At 38.9% G+C, this 17,303-nt stretch overlaps 1 protein-coding gene and 1 pseudogene across 1 annotated transcript in view; one reads left to right on the forward strand and one right to left on the reverse strand.

Annotated features, from left to right (window-relative positions):
* The window catches only part of LUZP1 (leucine zipper protein 1), a 130,211-nt gene that overhangs the window by 57,225 nt on the left and 55,683 nt on the right, over positions 1–17,303 (reverse strand). The window lies entirely within an intron of this gene.
* Positions 9,904–10,154, forward strand: LOC142461472 (small ribosomal subunit protein uS14-like; annotated as a pseudogene).

Raw genomic sequence — 17,303 nt, forward strand, 5'->3', positions numbered from 1 at the left:
GAGTCCCTATGAGTCAAACATCAACTTGGTGAGTTTTGTAGTATAGGTTTTACTAGTCTTATGGGTGCAGTGCACCAGGTCTTTTCTCTAGAGGGAGGAGCCCTAGTGGTAAAGTAGGGGTTTCTCCTGAGAAGCTGCTAAGTGGGTTTTCAGTTAGCAGTCTAGCCACTTAACAATGGCATAATCAGAGCTTTATTTAGGAAGAACTCCAAACCAACTCAAACTCACTGCCATAGAGTCTATGTTGACCCATAGTCACACTATGGGGCAGGGGATAGAACTGCCTCTTGTGAGTTTCAAAGACTAACTCTTGGAGGGAGTAGAAAGTCCTTTCTCGCTCAGAATGGCTGGTGGTTTTGAACTGCTGACCTTGCAGTTAGCAGCCCAATCAGTAGCCACTACACCAGTAGATCCAGCAATTTGATGTTTAAGTTCGCCGTATGAAGCAAAAAACAACAAGAGTTTTACTAAAATTGGAATTGGAAAGAAAAGACAAGAATTTTCAAGCACTTAGGAAACACTAATTAGTAATAAAAATTGGCTTGTGATTCATTTATCTATTTGAAAGCAGGTCCTCAAGGACCTTCACCTAGTTCTGCAGTTTCCTTTTCTAACAAGTCGCCTGTAATTCAGACCAGCTTCCTTGCAATTAGCCCACAGCTGTAGGGCTTGACAACAGAACCACATGTCTAAAATTATTGGTTATTCAACTTTAAGAAAGTTGGTTTCAGAGAAACATTCTAGGTCTCTTTAACCTCTAGGAGTCTATTATTAGACTATTAAAGAACCACTGAATTATAGCCAGTAATACCAAATGTAGTTAAACAGCAAGTCACAGCAATTATACGAAGGAGGAAGGAGTCAAAGAGCTTTTATTAACTAATTCATTCTACACAGTTAATTCTATCAGATAAATGCAATCATGTTTCATAGATGAAAAAAAGAGAGACTCAAAATCACACAGCTGGATTCCTACTCATGTATTTCTGCTTCAAATTCTGCTACACCACTTCCAAGGAGCCCTGGTGGCATAGTGGCTTACCTACTGGGCTAACCACAAGTTCACTGATTCAGCTCCACTAGCTGCTCCTTGGAAGAAAGATGAGGCTTTCTTTCTGCCCCCGTAAAGATTTACAGCCTCAGAAGCCGCACTCTCTTTACAGGGTTCTCTATAAGTCAGACTCTTGATAGTAGTGAATTTTTGTTTTCATGTGTGTTGTGGTTATTTTTCTCAGTATTATCAGATCTTACCCTTAAGAAAGCCAGCCCACACATCTTCAGGCTACATGAGGTTGATAGGTAGTTTTTTTGTTCATGCTTTCATTCACACATTTATCCATTCAAATAGCGACAACCTACAGTGTATCAGATTCTGAGATAAACAATGAGGGAAAAAAGATTGAACAGAAACATATATTTCTTGTCTTCATACCACTTACACTATGTTCTTATTTGCTGTGGAGTCAGTTCTGATACACAATAATCTTATGTACACCATAAAGAAACACTGCCTGGTCCTATGCTATTTTCACAATTATTCCTAGGTTCAAACTCATTGTAGTCACTGCGTCAATCCATCTCATTGAGTCTTCCTCTTTTTCGATGATCACCTACTGTACTAAGCATGATGTCCTTCTCCAGTTACTGGTCCCTTCTGATAATGTGTCTCAAGTACTTGAGATTAAGTCTTTTTTGGGGGGGGAGGGGGGCGGTATTGACTTGAAACACTCAAAATGTTTCTTTTTTTTTTTACATTTTATTAGGGGTTCATACAACTCTTATCACGATCCATACATATACATACTTCAATTGTATGAAGCACATCCGTATATTCCTTGCCCTAAACATTTTCAAAGCATTTGCTCTCCACTTAAGCCCTTTTGCATCAGGTCCTCTTTTTTTTTCCCCTCCCTCTCTGCTCCCCCCTCCCTCATGAGCCCTTGATAATTTATAGATTGTTATTTTGTCATATCTTACCCTTTCCGGAGTCTCCCTTCACCCCCTTCTCTGCCGTCTGTCTCCCAGGGAGGAGGTCACATGTGGATCCTTGTAATCAGTTCCCCCTTTTCAACCCACTCACCCTCTACTCTCCCAGTATCACCCCTCACACCCCTGGTCCTGAAGGTATCATCCACCCTGGATTCCCTGTGCCTCCAGCTCCCATATGCACCAGTCTATAACCTTTGCCCTATCCAGTCCTGCAAGGTAGAATTCGGATCATGGTAGTTGGGGGGAGGAAGCATCCAGGATCTGGGGGAAAGCTGTGTTCTTCATCAGTACTACATCGCACCCTGACTGACCCATCTCCTCTCTTAAACCCCTGTGAGGGGATCTCCAGTGGCTGACAAATGGGCTTTGGGTCTCCCCTCTGCCCTTCCCCCTTCATTCACTATATATATATATAAATCATGATGCCTTATACCTCATCCCTTCGACACCTCGTGATCGCACAGGCTGGTGTGCTTCTTCCATGTGGGCTTTATTGCTTCTGAGCTAGATGGCCACTTGTTCACCTTCAAGCCTTTAAGACCCCAGATACTATCTCTTGATAGCCGGGCACCATCAGCTTTTCTTATCATGCTCACTTCTAAGGAGCATTCTAGCTGTATTTCTTATAACACATATTTGTTTGTTCACTGGAAGTCCATGGGAGATTCAATAGTCTTCCCAACATCATAATTCAAATATTTTCATCACTCGTAAGAGCCTTGTAACTTATATTTAGTAGTATGATTTTTGTTTTTCTGTTGTACTATACTGTAATTGAAAAATTAACTATACATCACAAGTCACCGTTTAGCACAGATAACCAACCACCTTTCCCACTGAACTACTTCCTTCATTGGCTCCAAGACACCGTACTTTTCTAAGGATCCCACCACACTCGCTGATCCTTCTCAATCTCCATTGCTGGTTCCTCATACTCTGATGCACCAAGGCTCAATCATGGAACCTCCTTATTTGCACCCTCCCTTCTTTGGAAAAAAGGAGTCCTGGTAGTATAGTGATGACATATTGGGCTACTAAATGCAAAGTCAGCAGTTCAAAACCACCAGCTGCTGTGTGGGGTGAGGGGTGGGGGATGAGGCTTTCTATTCCCATAAAGACTTGTGGTTGTTTTTTACATAAAAAAAAAAAAAAAAGGAGTTATGGTCTCAGAAACCCAGAGGCAGTTCTACACTATCCTCTAAGATCACCAGGAATCAGAATCAGAATCCATTCAATGGCAGTGAGTTTTTTCTTTGAAAAGAGCCCTGCTGGCAAGGTGGGTTATACATTGGTCTGCTACCTAGAAAGTCAGCAAATGAAGCCCACCAGCTGTTCCACAGGAAAAAGATTAAGCTTTCTGCTCCCATAAAGATTTATAGCCTTAGAAATCCAGAGACAGTTCTATTTTGTTCTATTTGGTCACTGAGTTGGAATAAACTAGACAGCAGTTTTGAAATTAAAAAAAATTTAGTAATTGCATCTAGCCCCATGACTTTAATATCAATTACTTCTCCCCTGAATTCCAGAGGCATATCATCCAATAGTCTATATGATCTCTACCTAGATGTCTAATTGACAATCTCATACATATTCTGTTTTGATAGTATCCACCACCTTCCTCTGTCTCTCCCCAACACATTCCTCTGTAATGTTTCTCTAACTCAGTTCAAATATCACCATTCACCCAAATGACCAGGCCAAACATCAGGATTCATTCTGGATTTTCCTTTTCCTCACATCCCACATGCAAATCCATCAATTAGTCTGTGTTAGACAGGGTTCTCTAGAGACAAAATTTGAATACTAATAATTTTACATCTATTTATACAGAGATATATAACATAATAAATAAACAGTTATTTAAATTATAAAGCAGTACAAATGGCTCAGTCCAACTCACTCCCGTGAGATAGTTGTGAGACACTGGCAGTCCTTCAAGTCTTGAGGGCTGCTAGGTAGTGCTCTGTAAAACAATTCAGGCTATCCAGGCACAGCAAACAGCAAGGCAGGTCACCAACAGTCAGCCAGATGACAGGGTCAGACAGTCCCCAGCTCAAGAGATGTAAATTCCAATGGTGTGATGAAGCAGGTCTTGAAGGAACCTCAAATTATAGCGACACAGTCCATGGGTTAGGTGTACCACAGGTAGTGTAGTTTGCAAATGGAGGCAAAGAACAAGCAAGGCAGCCACACACTGGAATGATGATCAAAGAGCAAGAGAAAAGAAAGACTAGGCTCGCCGAACCATTTATTTCTCTGCCCTTTAATTAATCCCACATGTGTTTATCAGTCAGGTTGGCACAATAAACTATCTCAAAGTCCTACCAACCCTCCTTCCAAGTTTTCTTCAGTCTATCTCCAGTTTGCAACATCTCCTTCCAGTACCTAGCCCAAGCCACTGAATTTTCACCCTCAACGATTAACTATTCTCATAGAAAGCAAACTCCAGGAAACAGAATATATTTCTAAAATGTAATCAGATCAAAACTCTACCCTACTTTTATAATAACAATTCTAAAGGTTTTGCATTTTACTTGGAAAAATCCAAAGTCCTCACCATGGCATAAAAATCCCTATATGATCTGCCCTGTCTACCTCTCTGACCTCATTTACCATGGGGCTTCAAAAAGTTGGTGAAAAAATTCCATTATCTTTCCATTCTTTTTTCCTATAAGCTTTTTGAAGTCCCCTCGTTCTACAGCTACCCTCCTTGCTTCCTGTATCTAACACACACCATCTTCATTCCTGGCTTAGAGACTTTTCACTGGCTACTCTCCTCTCTTTATACAATTGGGTTTTTCTGGACATTCAAGCCATTAAATTTCACCTCAACAAAGTCTAGGAGAGTCCTCAGGGCAGACAACATTAAGCAGTTCTCAACCTTTAATGTAAGCACCTTGGTTGATGCCCATTTTAGCAGTTAATCTCTCTGGTATTTGTTGAAGGGCTTCAAAAAGTTTGTGGTAAAATCTCGATCTATTTTTCTAGGAGCTTTTTGAAACCCCTCCATAACTAGAAAGTTTGAATTTAAAAGGTTTCCTGTCATCATTTTAAGTACCAGACAGATTCTGGGAAGTCACTGTTATTTTGTTACTTTCAACCCTGGGAGCTTTGTTTTTGTGTTTGTTTTACCGTTCTTCATATTTTATACCCTTTAAAGAACTTTCCTTTGTCTTAATTTCATATTCCATTTTCTACCTCACTTGCTACCAGAGAACATGCTATAAATAAAAAACACATACACATATGGTCTTTGTATTCAGGGTATCTGGGTTCCCAGTGTAATTCAATCATAACCCAGTTTAGGTCACTAAACTTTACAACCTCATTTTCTGCTTCAGTATGTTGTTGTTGCTGCTGCTATTGTTGCCAGCCAGGTGGTTCCAACTCAGAGTAACTCTATGTGCAACAGACGGAAACACTGCCTGAACCCGTGTCATCATCTCAATTGTTCTCACATTTGAGCCCATCGATATAGCCTCTGTGTCAATCCATCTTTTTTCACTGCCCCTCTAACTTCACCAAACCTGATGTCCTTCCCCAGGACTGGTCCATCCTGAAAACATGTCCAAAATACATGAGACAAATCTTGTCATCCTTGCATCTAAAAAAGCACTCTGGCTGAACTTCTTCCCAGATTTGTTTGTTCTTTTGGGGGTCTATGGTACTTTGTCAATATTCTATGCCAGTCACAAAATTCAAGTGCATGGATTCTTTTTTGGCCTTCTTCATTCCATGTCCAACCCTCACGTGCATATGAGGCAATGGAAAATACCAGGGCTGGGATCAGGCACATCTTAATCCTCAAAAGAATCTCCTTGTTTTTCAACATTTTAAAGAAGTCTTGTGCAGCAGATTTACACAATGCAATGTTTCATTTCATCTCTTGACTGCTGCTTCCATGAACATTGATTGTGGATACAACAAGACAAAAATCCTTGACAACTTCAACCTTTTCTCCATTTATCATGATGTAACCTAAATGTCCAATTGTGAGGACTTTTTTCTTCTTGATAATGAATTTTAATCTATGCTGTGATCCTTTATCTTCATCAGCAAGTGCTTCAAATTCTCCTTAATTTTAGCAAGCAAGGTTGTGTCATCAGCATATCACAGGTGGTTAATAAGCCTTCCACCAATCCTAATGCCTAGTACTTCATATAAGCCAGCTTCTCTGATTTGCTCAGCATATATGTTGAATGGTGAGAGGATGCAACCCTGCAGCATGGCTCTCCTGGTTTTAAACCATGCAGTATTCCCTTGTTCTGTTCAAATAACTGCTTCTTGATCCACGAACAGGTTCCACAGGAACACAATGAAGTATTCTGGAATTCCCATTGTTCTCCAGGTTATCCATAGTTTGTTATGATCCACACATTTGAATGCCTATGCATAGCCAATGAAACACAAGTAAACATCTTTCTGATATGTTCTGCTTTGAGCCAAGATCCATCTGACATCAGCAATGAAACCCCTTGTTCTACCTCCTCTTCTGAATATGGCCTGAACCTCTGGCAGCTCCCTGCCAATGTCAGTATATTGCTGCAACTATTGTTAGATGATCTTCAACCAATTTTTACTGGCATGTGCTATCAGTGGTATTGTTCTATAGTTTGAGTTTTCTGTTGGGTCACCCTTCTTTGGAATGGGTAAAAATATTAATCTCTTCCAGGCAGTTGACCAACTCTCTGTTTTCCAAATTTCCAAAGACAAGTAAATCTTTCCAGTGCTTTATTAACTTGTTGAAGTATTTCCACTGGTATTCCATCAATTCCTGGGGCCTTGTTTATGGCTAATGATTTCTATGTAGATTGAACTTCTTCCTTCAGTACCATTGGTTCTTGCTCATATGCTACCTCTTGAAATAGTTCAGTATCCACTATTTCTTTTTGGTACAGTGATTGTGAATTCTTTCTTTTTTTTATGCTTTCTGTAGCATTCAATATTTTTGTCCAATAGAATCTTTCAATATTACAACTTGAAGCTTGAATTTCTTCTTTAATTCTTTAAGTTTAAGATATTCTTCTGTATAAAAAGTATACTGTATTCTTCAGTATAAAAAGATTTTAATATCTACACTTCATGGGACTGTCCTAAGGGTTACATGAATACACAAAAAATACCTAAGTATATCAGGGTTTGGCATAAAATGTGCTCTATAATTCACGCTTTTCACAATATAAAGTTTTGTTTCAATACTAATTCCATTTTATTCTCACCACCATTCTAATTAAGTTGTATATCCTCTAAACATTTTGATGTCGCTTCACTTTGCCTACCAAGCTAGTAAGCTATTGGAAAAGGAACCTTGAGAAATTAACTTGCCTACTTCCAGCAGAGCAGGAGCCCTAGTGGCATAGTGGTTATGAGTTGGGTTGCTAACTGCTAGGTTAGCCATTCAAAACAACCAGCCTCTCTGTGGGTGAAAAGTGAGACTTTCTATTCTTGTAAAGAGTTACAACCTTGAAAACCAATAGGTTGCAATAAGTAGGAATCAACTCAGTGAAATTGAGTTGGTTTGGTTTTATAGTTGCAGTAGCACTTTTTATCATTTTAATTAAGCTAGCAGTCATACTTGAGGTCCACATGGCAAGGAACTAAAGGTGACCTCCTCCTTCCAACCAGCAAGGAACCTGGGTCCTCAGTCCAATAATCCATTATCCAGAAGGAAGTGGGTGTTAACTTACCCAGGGACAAGGGAATAACAAGTGATCTTGAAAACAATGACCAGGAGGATGTAGAAGGCCTGGTAGGGCTTGATCAAGGACAATGTAACCAAGAGGAATTACTGAAACCCAAATGAAGGTAGAGCATGATAGTGGGACTAGAGGAAAGTAAAGGAAATAGAGGAAAGAACTAGGAGGCAAAGGGCATTTACAGAGGTCTAAATATAGGCATCTATATATGTAAATATATTTATATATGATGATGCGGAAATAGATCTAGGTACATATATTTATAGGTTTAGTATTAAGGTAAGGAGATAGACATTGGTCCTCTACTCAAATACTCCCTCAACACAAGAACACTTTGTTCTAATAACCTGGCATTCCAAGATGTTCACCTTCTCAACATGATTGCCAAAGACAAAGTGGGTGTTTAAGCAAATGTGATGAAAAAAGCTGATAGTGCCCACCTATCAAAAGATATAGCATCTGGGCAGCGTCCATCTAGCTGAGAAACAACAGTCTATGTGGAAGAAGCACACCAGCCTGTGTGATCTGAGAGGCAACAAGGTCCGCATGGAAGCAGCACACCAGCCTGGGTGATCATGAGATGTTGATAGGAACCAATATCAGGCATCAAAGACCCAGAACAAAAAAAATCTTATCATTGTGAATGAGGAGGAGTACAGAGTGGAGATCCAAAGCCCATCTGTAGGCAACTGGACACCCCCTTACAGAAGAGTCTCAAGGAAGAGACAAGCCAGTCAGGATGCAGTACAGCACCAATGAAACATACAACTTTCCTCTAGTTCGTTAATGCTTCCTCCCCTCCACTATCATGACCCTAATTCTACCTTACAAATCTGGCTAGACCAGAGCATGTACAAGGGTACAGATAAGAGCTGGAAACACAGGGAATTCAGGACAGATAAACTCCTCAAGATCAATATTGAGAGTAGCTATACCAGGAGGGGAAGGGGAAGGTGGGGGGAGAAAAGGGGAACCAATCACAATGATTTACCTATAGCCCCCTCCAAGGGGAATGGACAACAGAAAAGTGGGTAAAGGGAGACATCAGTCAGTGTAAGACATGAAAAAATAATACTTTATAAATTATCACGAGTTCATGAGGCAGGGAGGGTAAGGGAGAGTGGGAGGGGGAAAACTGAGCTGATACCAAGGGTTCCAAGTAGAAAGAAATGTTTTGAAAATGATGATGGCAACAAATGTATAAATGCGCTTGAAACAATGGATGGATGGATTGTGATAAGGGTTGTACGAGCCCACAATAAAATGACTTAAAAAAAAGAAAGAAAGAAAAAGACCAAGGTCTTAACTTCGCTGGATTAGATATCTTGGATGACATTTAAAATTTATAAAGGTTAGCATGAAACATTTCATAAATAGTTTGAATTTAAAAAAACAAACAACTTTCAGAACATGGTAATACCAAACAACTGGCTCAATTTCTGTAACAAGTCAGTAACATGACAAAAATAGGACTAAGGATGGGGGAATGCTAGATCATTGTCTCAACTTTCCTAATGCTGCGACCCTTTAATACAGTTCCTCATATTGTGGTGACAACCCCCTCAACTGTAAAATTATTTTTGTTGCTACTTCATAACTGTAATTTTGTTACTGTTATGAATCAGGTGACCCCTGTGAAAGAGTCGTTTGACCCCCCCCTAAAGGGGTCACGACCCACAGGTTGAAAACCGCTGCTCTGGATGAATAGACAATGAACAAATATAACCATCTAATATACTGTGTCCACGACTTGACTGTCAGTTATTTTACTATAGTGGCTTGTGTGTTGCTGTCATGCTGGAAGCTATGTCACTGGTACATCAAATGTAGCAGGATAACCCAAATGAACAGGTTTCAGCAGTCTTTTAAGACTAAGAACAAACAATGAAGAAAGACTTGGTTCCCCACTTTGGAGGAAGGAGCTACTGAAAACCTTATGCACAGTTTCTAAACACTGTCAGAGACTGAAGGCCTAATAGAAGCAGAACACTTTTGGAGACAGTGCCTGAAGACAGGCCTCTCAGATCGGAGGGCACTTAAAATGTGATTGGATAGGAGTCCGTTTCTCAGAGTGTATTCAACATGATGACTTGAGTCAGGTAAAGTCTGTAAGAGCAGAGCCTTCAGGATCTTCATTTACTACTGGGGCACAACTCAAGGAAAAACAGCTGCAAAAATCTGCTAAAGAGTGGAACTTGGGCCTTTTGCCTTGGAGAGCCTGGAAACAAGATGGGTCACCAGCAGCTCTACTGGAGCCACCCGCGAAAATTCGGCCAAGGTTCCCATTCTTGCCGCGTGTGCTGAAACAGGCACGGTCTGATCCGGAAATACGGCCTCAATATGTGCCGTCAGTGTTTCCATCAGTACACGAAGGACATCGGCTTCATCAAGCTGGACAAAGTTATCTTTGGATGGACAATCCAACACCGCTACCCAAAAGAAGAAACAATGCTAACTATTTGTACATAAAATTAAAAAAATTCAAGTCTGAAAAAAAAAGAGTGGAACCTGGAATATGCAAAATATAAATCTAGGAAAACTGGAGGTAGACAAAAACTAAATGGAATGCATGAAGATTGATATTCCAGGCATTAATGAGCTGAAAGGGACTGGCATGGACTATTCTGAATCTGAAAAATCGCATGATTTACTATTCTGGGTATAGCATAATCAAGAGGAATGGCTTGGCATTCGTTGTCAAAAAGGACATTGCAAAATAAATAATGAAGTATAATGCTGTCTGATAGGATTATATCTATCTGCCTTCACAGAAATCCAATGAATAAAATCATTATTCAAATTTATGCACCAACCACAAAAGCTAGTGATAAAGAAATTAATTCTACCAACAAATTGATCTATCAGAAATTGATCAAACATGCAATCAAGATGCATTGATAATTACTGGTAATTAGAGTTGGAAAGTTGGAAACAAAGAGGAAAGAACAGTAGTTGGAAAATTTGCACTTAGTGATAGAAAGAAAGCCGGTGATTGAGCACATGATAGAATTTTACAAGACCAATGACTTGTCCGTAGCAAATACCTTTTTTCAACAACACAAATGACAGTTATATAGATGGACTTTTCCAGATGGATTATACAGAAATTAAATAGACTACATTAAATTGAAGAGATGATGGAGAAGCTTAGCAGCTCAAATCAGGCCAGGGGCTGACTGTGCAGACCATCAATTGCTCATATCTAAGTTCAGGTTGAAGCTGAAGAAAATGAAAACAAGCCCATGAGTGGTAAAATTGACCTTGAGTCTATCCTAACTGAATTTTGAGAACATCTCAAGACTACATTTAATGCACGGAACACTACTGACAGAGACTTGATAAGCTGTGGGAGGATATAAAAAACATCTTTCATAAAGAAAGCAAAAGGTCATTCAAAAGACAGGAAAGAAAGAAAAGATCAAAATGGATGTCAGAAGAGACCCTGAAACTTCCTCTTAATCATAGAGTAGCTAAATCAAATGGTGCTAAAGAAATGATGAAATAAAAAAGCTGAACAGAAAAGTTCAAAGGACAGCTTGAGAAGACAAAGGCAAATATTATGAAATGAGAAAAGACCTAGAATTAGAAAACAAAAAGGGAAGAACATGTTCGGTATTCCTTAAACTGAAAGAATTTAAGAAATATCCAAACCTTAAGATGCAATATTGAAAGATTCTATGAGCAAAATATTGGATGATGCAGGAAGCATCAAAAGCAGATGGGAAGAAATACACAAAGATACTGTATCAAAAGGAACTCATCACTATTCCACCAATTCAGGAGGCAACTTATGAGCCAGAACCAATGTTGCTAAAGGAAGAAGTTCAAGCTGCACTGAAATTATTACCCAAAACAAGGTTCCAGAAATTGATGGAATACCAATAAATATTTCAACAAATGAATGGAAGCACTCATTCATTTATACCAGGAACTTTGAAAGACAGCTACTTGGCCAGTTGCCTGGAAGAGATCCATACTTATACCCATTCCAAAGAAGGGTGACCCAACAGAATGCTCAAACTATGGAATAAAACCACTGATATCACAAACCAGTGAAAAAACTTTGCTGAAGATCCCCCAACAACAGTTGCAACAATACACTGGTATTGACAGGGAGCTGCCAGAAGACAGGCCAGATTCAGAAGAGGATGTGGAACAAGGGGTATCATTGCTGATGTCAGATGGATCCTGACTCAAAGCAGAAAATATCAAAAGATGTTTACTTGTGTTTCATAGGCTATCCAAAGGCATTCAACTGTGTGGATCCTAACAAACTATGGATAACCTTGAGAAAAATGGAAAATGTCTAACATTTAATTGTGCTCCTGTGAATCTGTATATGGAACAAGAGACAGTTATGTGACCAGAACAAGGGAATACTACATGGTTTAAAATCAGGAAAGGTGTGCAACAAGAAAATATCATCTCATACTTATTCAATAAGTATGTCACCATACTTAGTTCAATCTGTAGGTTGAGCAAATCATCAGAGAAGCTGGACTATATTAAGAACTAGGCATCAAGATTGGAGGAAGGCTTAAATAAGTGAGGAGGACTTTTTAAAGTACTTGCTGGTGAAGATCAAGGATTGTAGCCTTCAGTGTGGATTACAACTCAATATCAAAAAGACACACAACTGGATCCACAGGTAACATCATGATAAAGAAAAGGTTTAAACTGTCCAGGATTTTGTCTTGCTGGTATACATAATCAATGCTCTTAGAGGCAGCAGTCAAGAGACCAAATGAAACATTGCATTGGGTAAATCTACTCATAGACCGCTTTGAAAAGCAAGGAACTTACCTTCAGGACTAAGGTGCACCTGATCCAAGTCATAGCATTTTCCATGGCCTCATATGCATGTGGAGGCCCTGCTGGTGAAGTGGTTATGCATTGGACTGTGACTCACATGGTTGGCAGTTAAATCACCAGCATCTCCCCGAGAGAAAAAAGACTGGGCTTTCTAGGTCTGTAAACAGTGACAGTCTGGGAAACTCACAGGGAATTCGCTGTGACTCAGCATTGACTCAATGAGTGAATTTGGTTTGGTTTCCATACACTTGTGGAAGTTGGACACTGAATAAAGATGGCTGAAGAAGAATCAATGCATTTGAATTGTGGTGCTGGGGAGTAATATTGAAAATACCATGACTTCTAAAAGGACAAACCAATTTGTCAAGGAAGAAGTATAGCCAGAGTGCTCCTTAGAGAGAAAGATGGCTAGATTTTTGTCTTAGATGCTTTGGACATGTTGTCAGGAAAGACTAGTCTCTGGAAAAGGATGTCACGTTTGGTAAAGTAGAGGCAGAGAAAGAAAGGAAGGCCCTCAAGGAGATGGACTAAGACAGTGGCTGCAACACTGGGCACAAGCATAGGAACAATTGTGAGAATGGCTCAGTACAGAGCAGTGTTTTGTTTTGCTGGGTACACCGGGTCATTCTGGGTTGCAACTGACTCAATGGCAACTAACAACAGCGTACTATGTGAGAAGCTTTCGTGGTATGGTGGTTAAGCATTGAGCTGGTAACTGCAATGTCAGCAGTTTGAAACCTCTAGCGGCTCCGTGGAAGAAAGATGAAGCTTTCTACTCAGTAACAGTTCTACTTTCCCCTCTAGGGTCACTATGAAGACAGACTTCATGGCAATTTTTTTTCCTTTTTCTATAATATAGTATATGGACTTTGGTTAGATCTGTACTAAACAAACTGCGATAACATTTTTGAGACAATCAAGGATTATGAACCAGAAGTTAGATATTACAAAACAATAAATAGCACACATAGAAATCAAGGAATTGGTCTATGTATTGCAAAGTATAGTTTTAGCGACAAAAAGAAAATACTATGGATTTGCTAAGTTTTCAGGTTTGATGACATGGTTAAATAAGAAAATGTCCACATTTGTCTAAAGACGGACACTCCATGTGTAAGGGTGATATGACACACCACCTGGGTTTTCTTGACTTCAACAAAATTTTTTAAAAGATATGGATAGCTTGAATGCAGCAAAATCTTGAAAACCAGTGAATCTAGACATACATGTACATTTACTATGTTAGCCTTTGTTTTTGTGTTTGAAACTTTTAATAAAAAACCATTTTGAATGCTAATAGTATCAACACAAAATCAGTAATCATGAAGATGGCACAGGACTAAGCAAGCTTTCATTCTGTTATACATAAGGTCACTCACTATGAGTTACTTGACAGCAACCAACAAAAACTAGAGATAAACATGATCCTAGCAATCCTCTTTCTAAGTATATGCATCTCCCTCCCCCACCCCCCAAAAAAGGAATGCATATGTCCCATCAAAAGACATGTACAACCTGTAAAAAGGTGGAATTGGTTTGGAGGCTTAGGGTCATGATTTCAATGGGCATCTCAGTTAATTGGCCTAATAACATGTTTAGTGGTTCTGTTCTATCACCTAGTTCAATTTGTACGGCCTTGAGTCTTTCTTTAAATGCTTACAAGCGGTCATCCATAGCACAATAATTAGTCTCTATTCACCTGGAGCAAAAGAGGAAAAAGGAGAGTCAGGAATAGGATATGGAATGTATGACTACTTTCTCCCTGAACAATTAGTTCCTTTGCAATGAAACCAGAAGTACTGCATGGTGCCTGCCTGGCCACCACTACGGAATGTTTGGATGACATTTTTAAAGCAAAACAGAATGTCAAATTCTTATGGAATCCAGATTTTCTGTAGTTATGGAGGCTAGATGAGTCCATTTATCTACTTCCCTGAGTTAATTTTTAAACCTGAAACTAAAAGCAACCCTTAGAATCTTCTTTAAATCACAGCCTCACTCACTCAATGAAGAACGTCTGCCTTGAACCTGGACTCTTTTGAAGAACAATCTACATGGGATCAGTGGGCAACAGAAACATTGCATGGGAAAGAGGGAAGTGGCTTATGTGAATAGGGGAAGAAAAAAATCAGAAAAAGATGTTGAAAACAGCTGCACAACTTGAAAAATATATTTAATCAATGTCACTAAATTGTACATGTAGAAATTGCTGGCTTGCATGTTCTGATCTGTAAATTGTTCAACAACAACTTTTTTGTTGTTAATTTAAGATGTGTATAAAGATTAGAATGTTCAAAGAAGCTTGGCCAAAACCTGCAGAGAATCCAATGCCCAACAACAGTAAAATAAGTCAATTAACTGTGGTATATACTACTACATACAACACGGTTGAATCTCACAGGTCTAATGTTGACTAAAACTCCAGAGCATAAAACCACAAAAACACAAACAGCAAAGATCAAATAAATACCTCATATAAATAAAAAATTTTTTGTTTGCTCATCCAGAGTGTACCAAAAAAAAGTAAAAAGACAAGCTATGAATCGAGTATCTTCATAAACTACATACCCAACAAGAATCTACTAGCCAAAACATATCTAAAATTTAAGCAACTAACAACAAATAACATAATCATAAAATTAAGGAAGGACGTAAATAGACATTTCCCCAAAGGGCAATCAAATGATAACCAAACACATGAAGAGACGGTTGTTGTCACTGGTCATCTGAGATGCAAACCACAATGAGATACCATTTCACTCTAACCTGGCTGACTGAACTTCAAGAAAAAGAAACAGGAAATAACAAATGCAGACAAGAACGTGGGGAAATTGGAACCCTTATTCAATGCCAGAGGGAATGCAAAATGGTACAATTGCTCTGGAAAAGTGGTGATTACTCAAAAAACTAGAAATGGAACAATTTTATGATCCAGCATCTCTTCTTGTAGGTATGTACCTAAAGACTTGCAACGCTATTCATAGCCCAAAGGGGCAAACAACCCAAATGTCTCCCAATAGAAGAATTGGATAAACAAAATGTGGTACATGCATACAATGGAATACTAGCCAGCCAGTAGGAGAAATTATGTCTCTGCATGCTGAAGTATAGCATATGTCACAAAAGGACATATAGTGTATAATCTTGCAAACATAAAAGCTAAGAAAAGGCACACACGGCTCTCTAAAGTTTATTAATAGTCACTAAGTGGGGGAGAGGGAAGAAGAAAGGGAGGAAGGGCTATCAATGAGAAGGATTGCATCGATTAAGTGCAGGGTGAGCAAAAGGCAAAGAAAGTTGGCCTTTTTGCACTGTTCATTCTTCGAGACTAGCAAGGGCTATTCTATGAGAATTTCATTGGGAAACATTACCCCTTCCTGCCCTGATCTTTTCCTTTTAGACTTTCTACTTTTCTTCCCAAAGCTCAAAGAAACAAGATTTGAGTACCTGGAGGATTTTGATAAAAAAGCAGAAATTGGATTTAAAAAATCTGTAGCAGAATCCTGATCAAAAGAGAAAATGCTGAACACAATTTAAAATTTTCATGGACTCTAGACGTTTTGGGAACAATGAAGTAGGATGAACCCCTGAAACCATTGCCCTGTCCTAATCTTTAAACCTTAAATAAAAAATACCCCCCCCCAAAATATATCCCTTCAAGTCATCTGAAAATCAAATAGTTTAACTTAACTACAAGGAAAAAAATGGTCTCCCTTGACCATTATGCAACCTTGCTCACACTCTCTCAAGTTTTTTAAATTGTGGTGTAGGTGAAAACCTACAAATTCGTTTTTCAATTAACAATTAATATACATATTTTCCCCAACATTAGTCACAATTCCTTCAATGTACAGCACTGTTCTCAACTTCCTCCTTAGGTTCTCGAAATCCATTTGTCCATTTTCCTACCCTTTCTTGCCTTTCTAAACTCTACTTTGGACCAAATGCTGCCCTTTGGTCTCTTATGGTTAATTGTTCTGAGGAGGGTATTACGTGTGTTACTGGTCACTTTATATGCCTGTGATTTGGCTGAAAGGCAATCCTCCAGGGTGGGTTCAGTTCCAAATTTGAAGGGTGTCTCAGGGCTAGAATTTTAAGATTTCCACTAATCTCTGTCAAACCAGTTAAGTCTGGTCATTTTTAATTCTTCTGAATTTTGTTCTACCTCTTTCTCCCACTCTGTCCTATATCTTCGGTGGTCCAGATATGAGCAGTTGGTAGTGGTAGCCAGCTAGTTTTTCTTGTCTCAGAGTAGTGAAAGCTGCATTTCACATTGTCCATTAATCTTTCAGACTAAAGCACTAAGTAAGTTCTTTTAAAAACCATGAATTAAAAAAAAAAGAACCATGAATATGGAATAAAGTGACAGCTCCAGTAAAGAAAAGTAGCTTTAGGGGGGCAGTGAACTTACGTTAATGAGGGAAGAGCAACTCAGAGGAGGAGGGTGAGAATTGGTGCTCAAATTAAATATAATCAATGTCACTAAATTATACATGTAGAAACTATTGAATTGGTTGTTTCTTTTGCTGTGCGTATTTATCAACAAAACAAAATATATAATTGATAAAGTCAGACCCAAGAGTATATAGAACCTGTTTTTATTTATATAAAATGTTAAAGTAGATAAAATTAATCCATAGAGAAGTCAAAATGAGTGATTTCTTGGGGGCCTAAAATTGATAAGAAAAGGGCATGAAGCAGTCTTCTGGAGTCTGAAAGTGTTCCATAGCTTGACTTGACATTTACCTTCATGAGAGGTCTTTATATCATTGTATGGAGATATAAAACTCCATTGAATAAGTGTTT

Source organism: Tenrec ecaudatus, chromosome 1, assembly GCF_050624435.1.
Source record: "Tenrec ecaudatus isolate mTenEca1 chromosome 1, mTenEca1.hap1, whole genome shotgun sequence".
Classification (NCBI taxonomy): domain Eukaryota; kingdom Metazoa; phylum Chordata; class Mammalia; order Afrosoricida; family Tenrecidae; genus Tenrec; species Tenrec ecaudatus.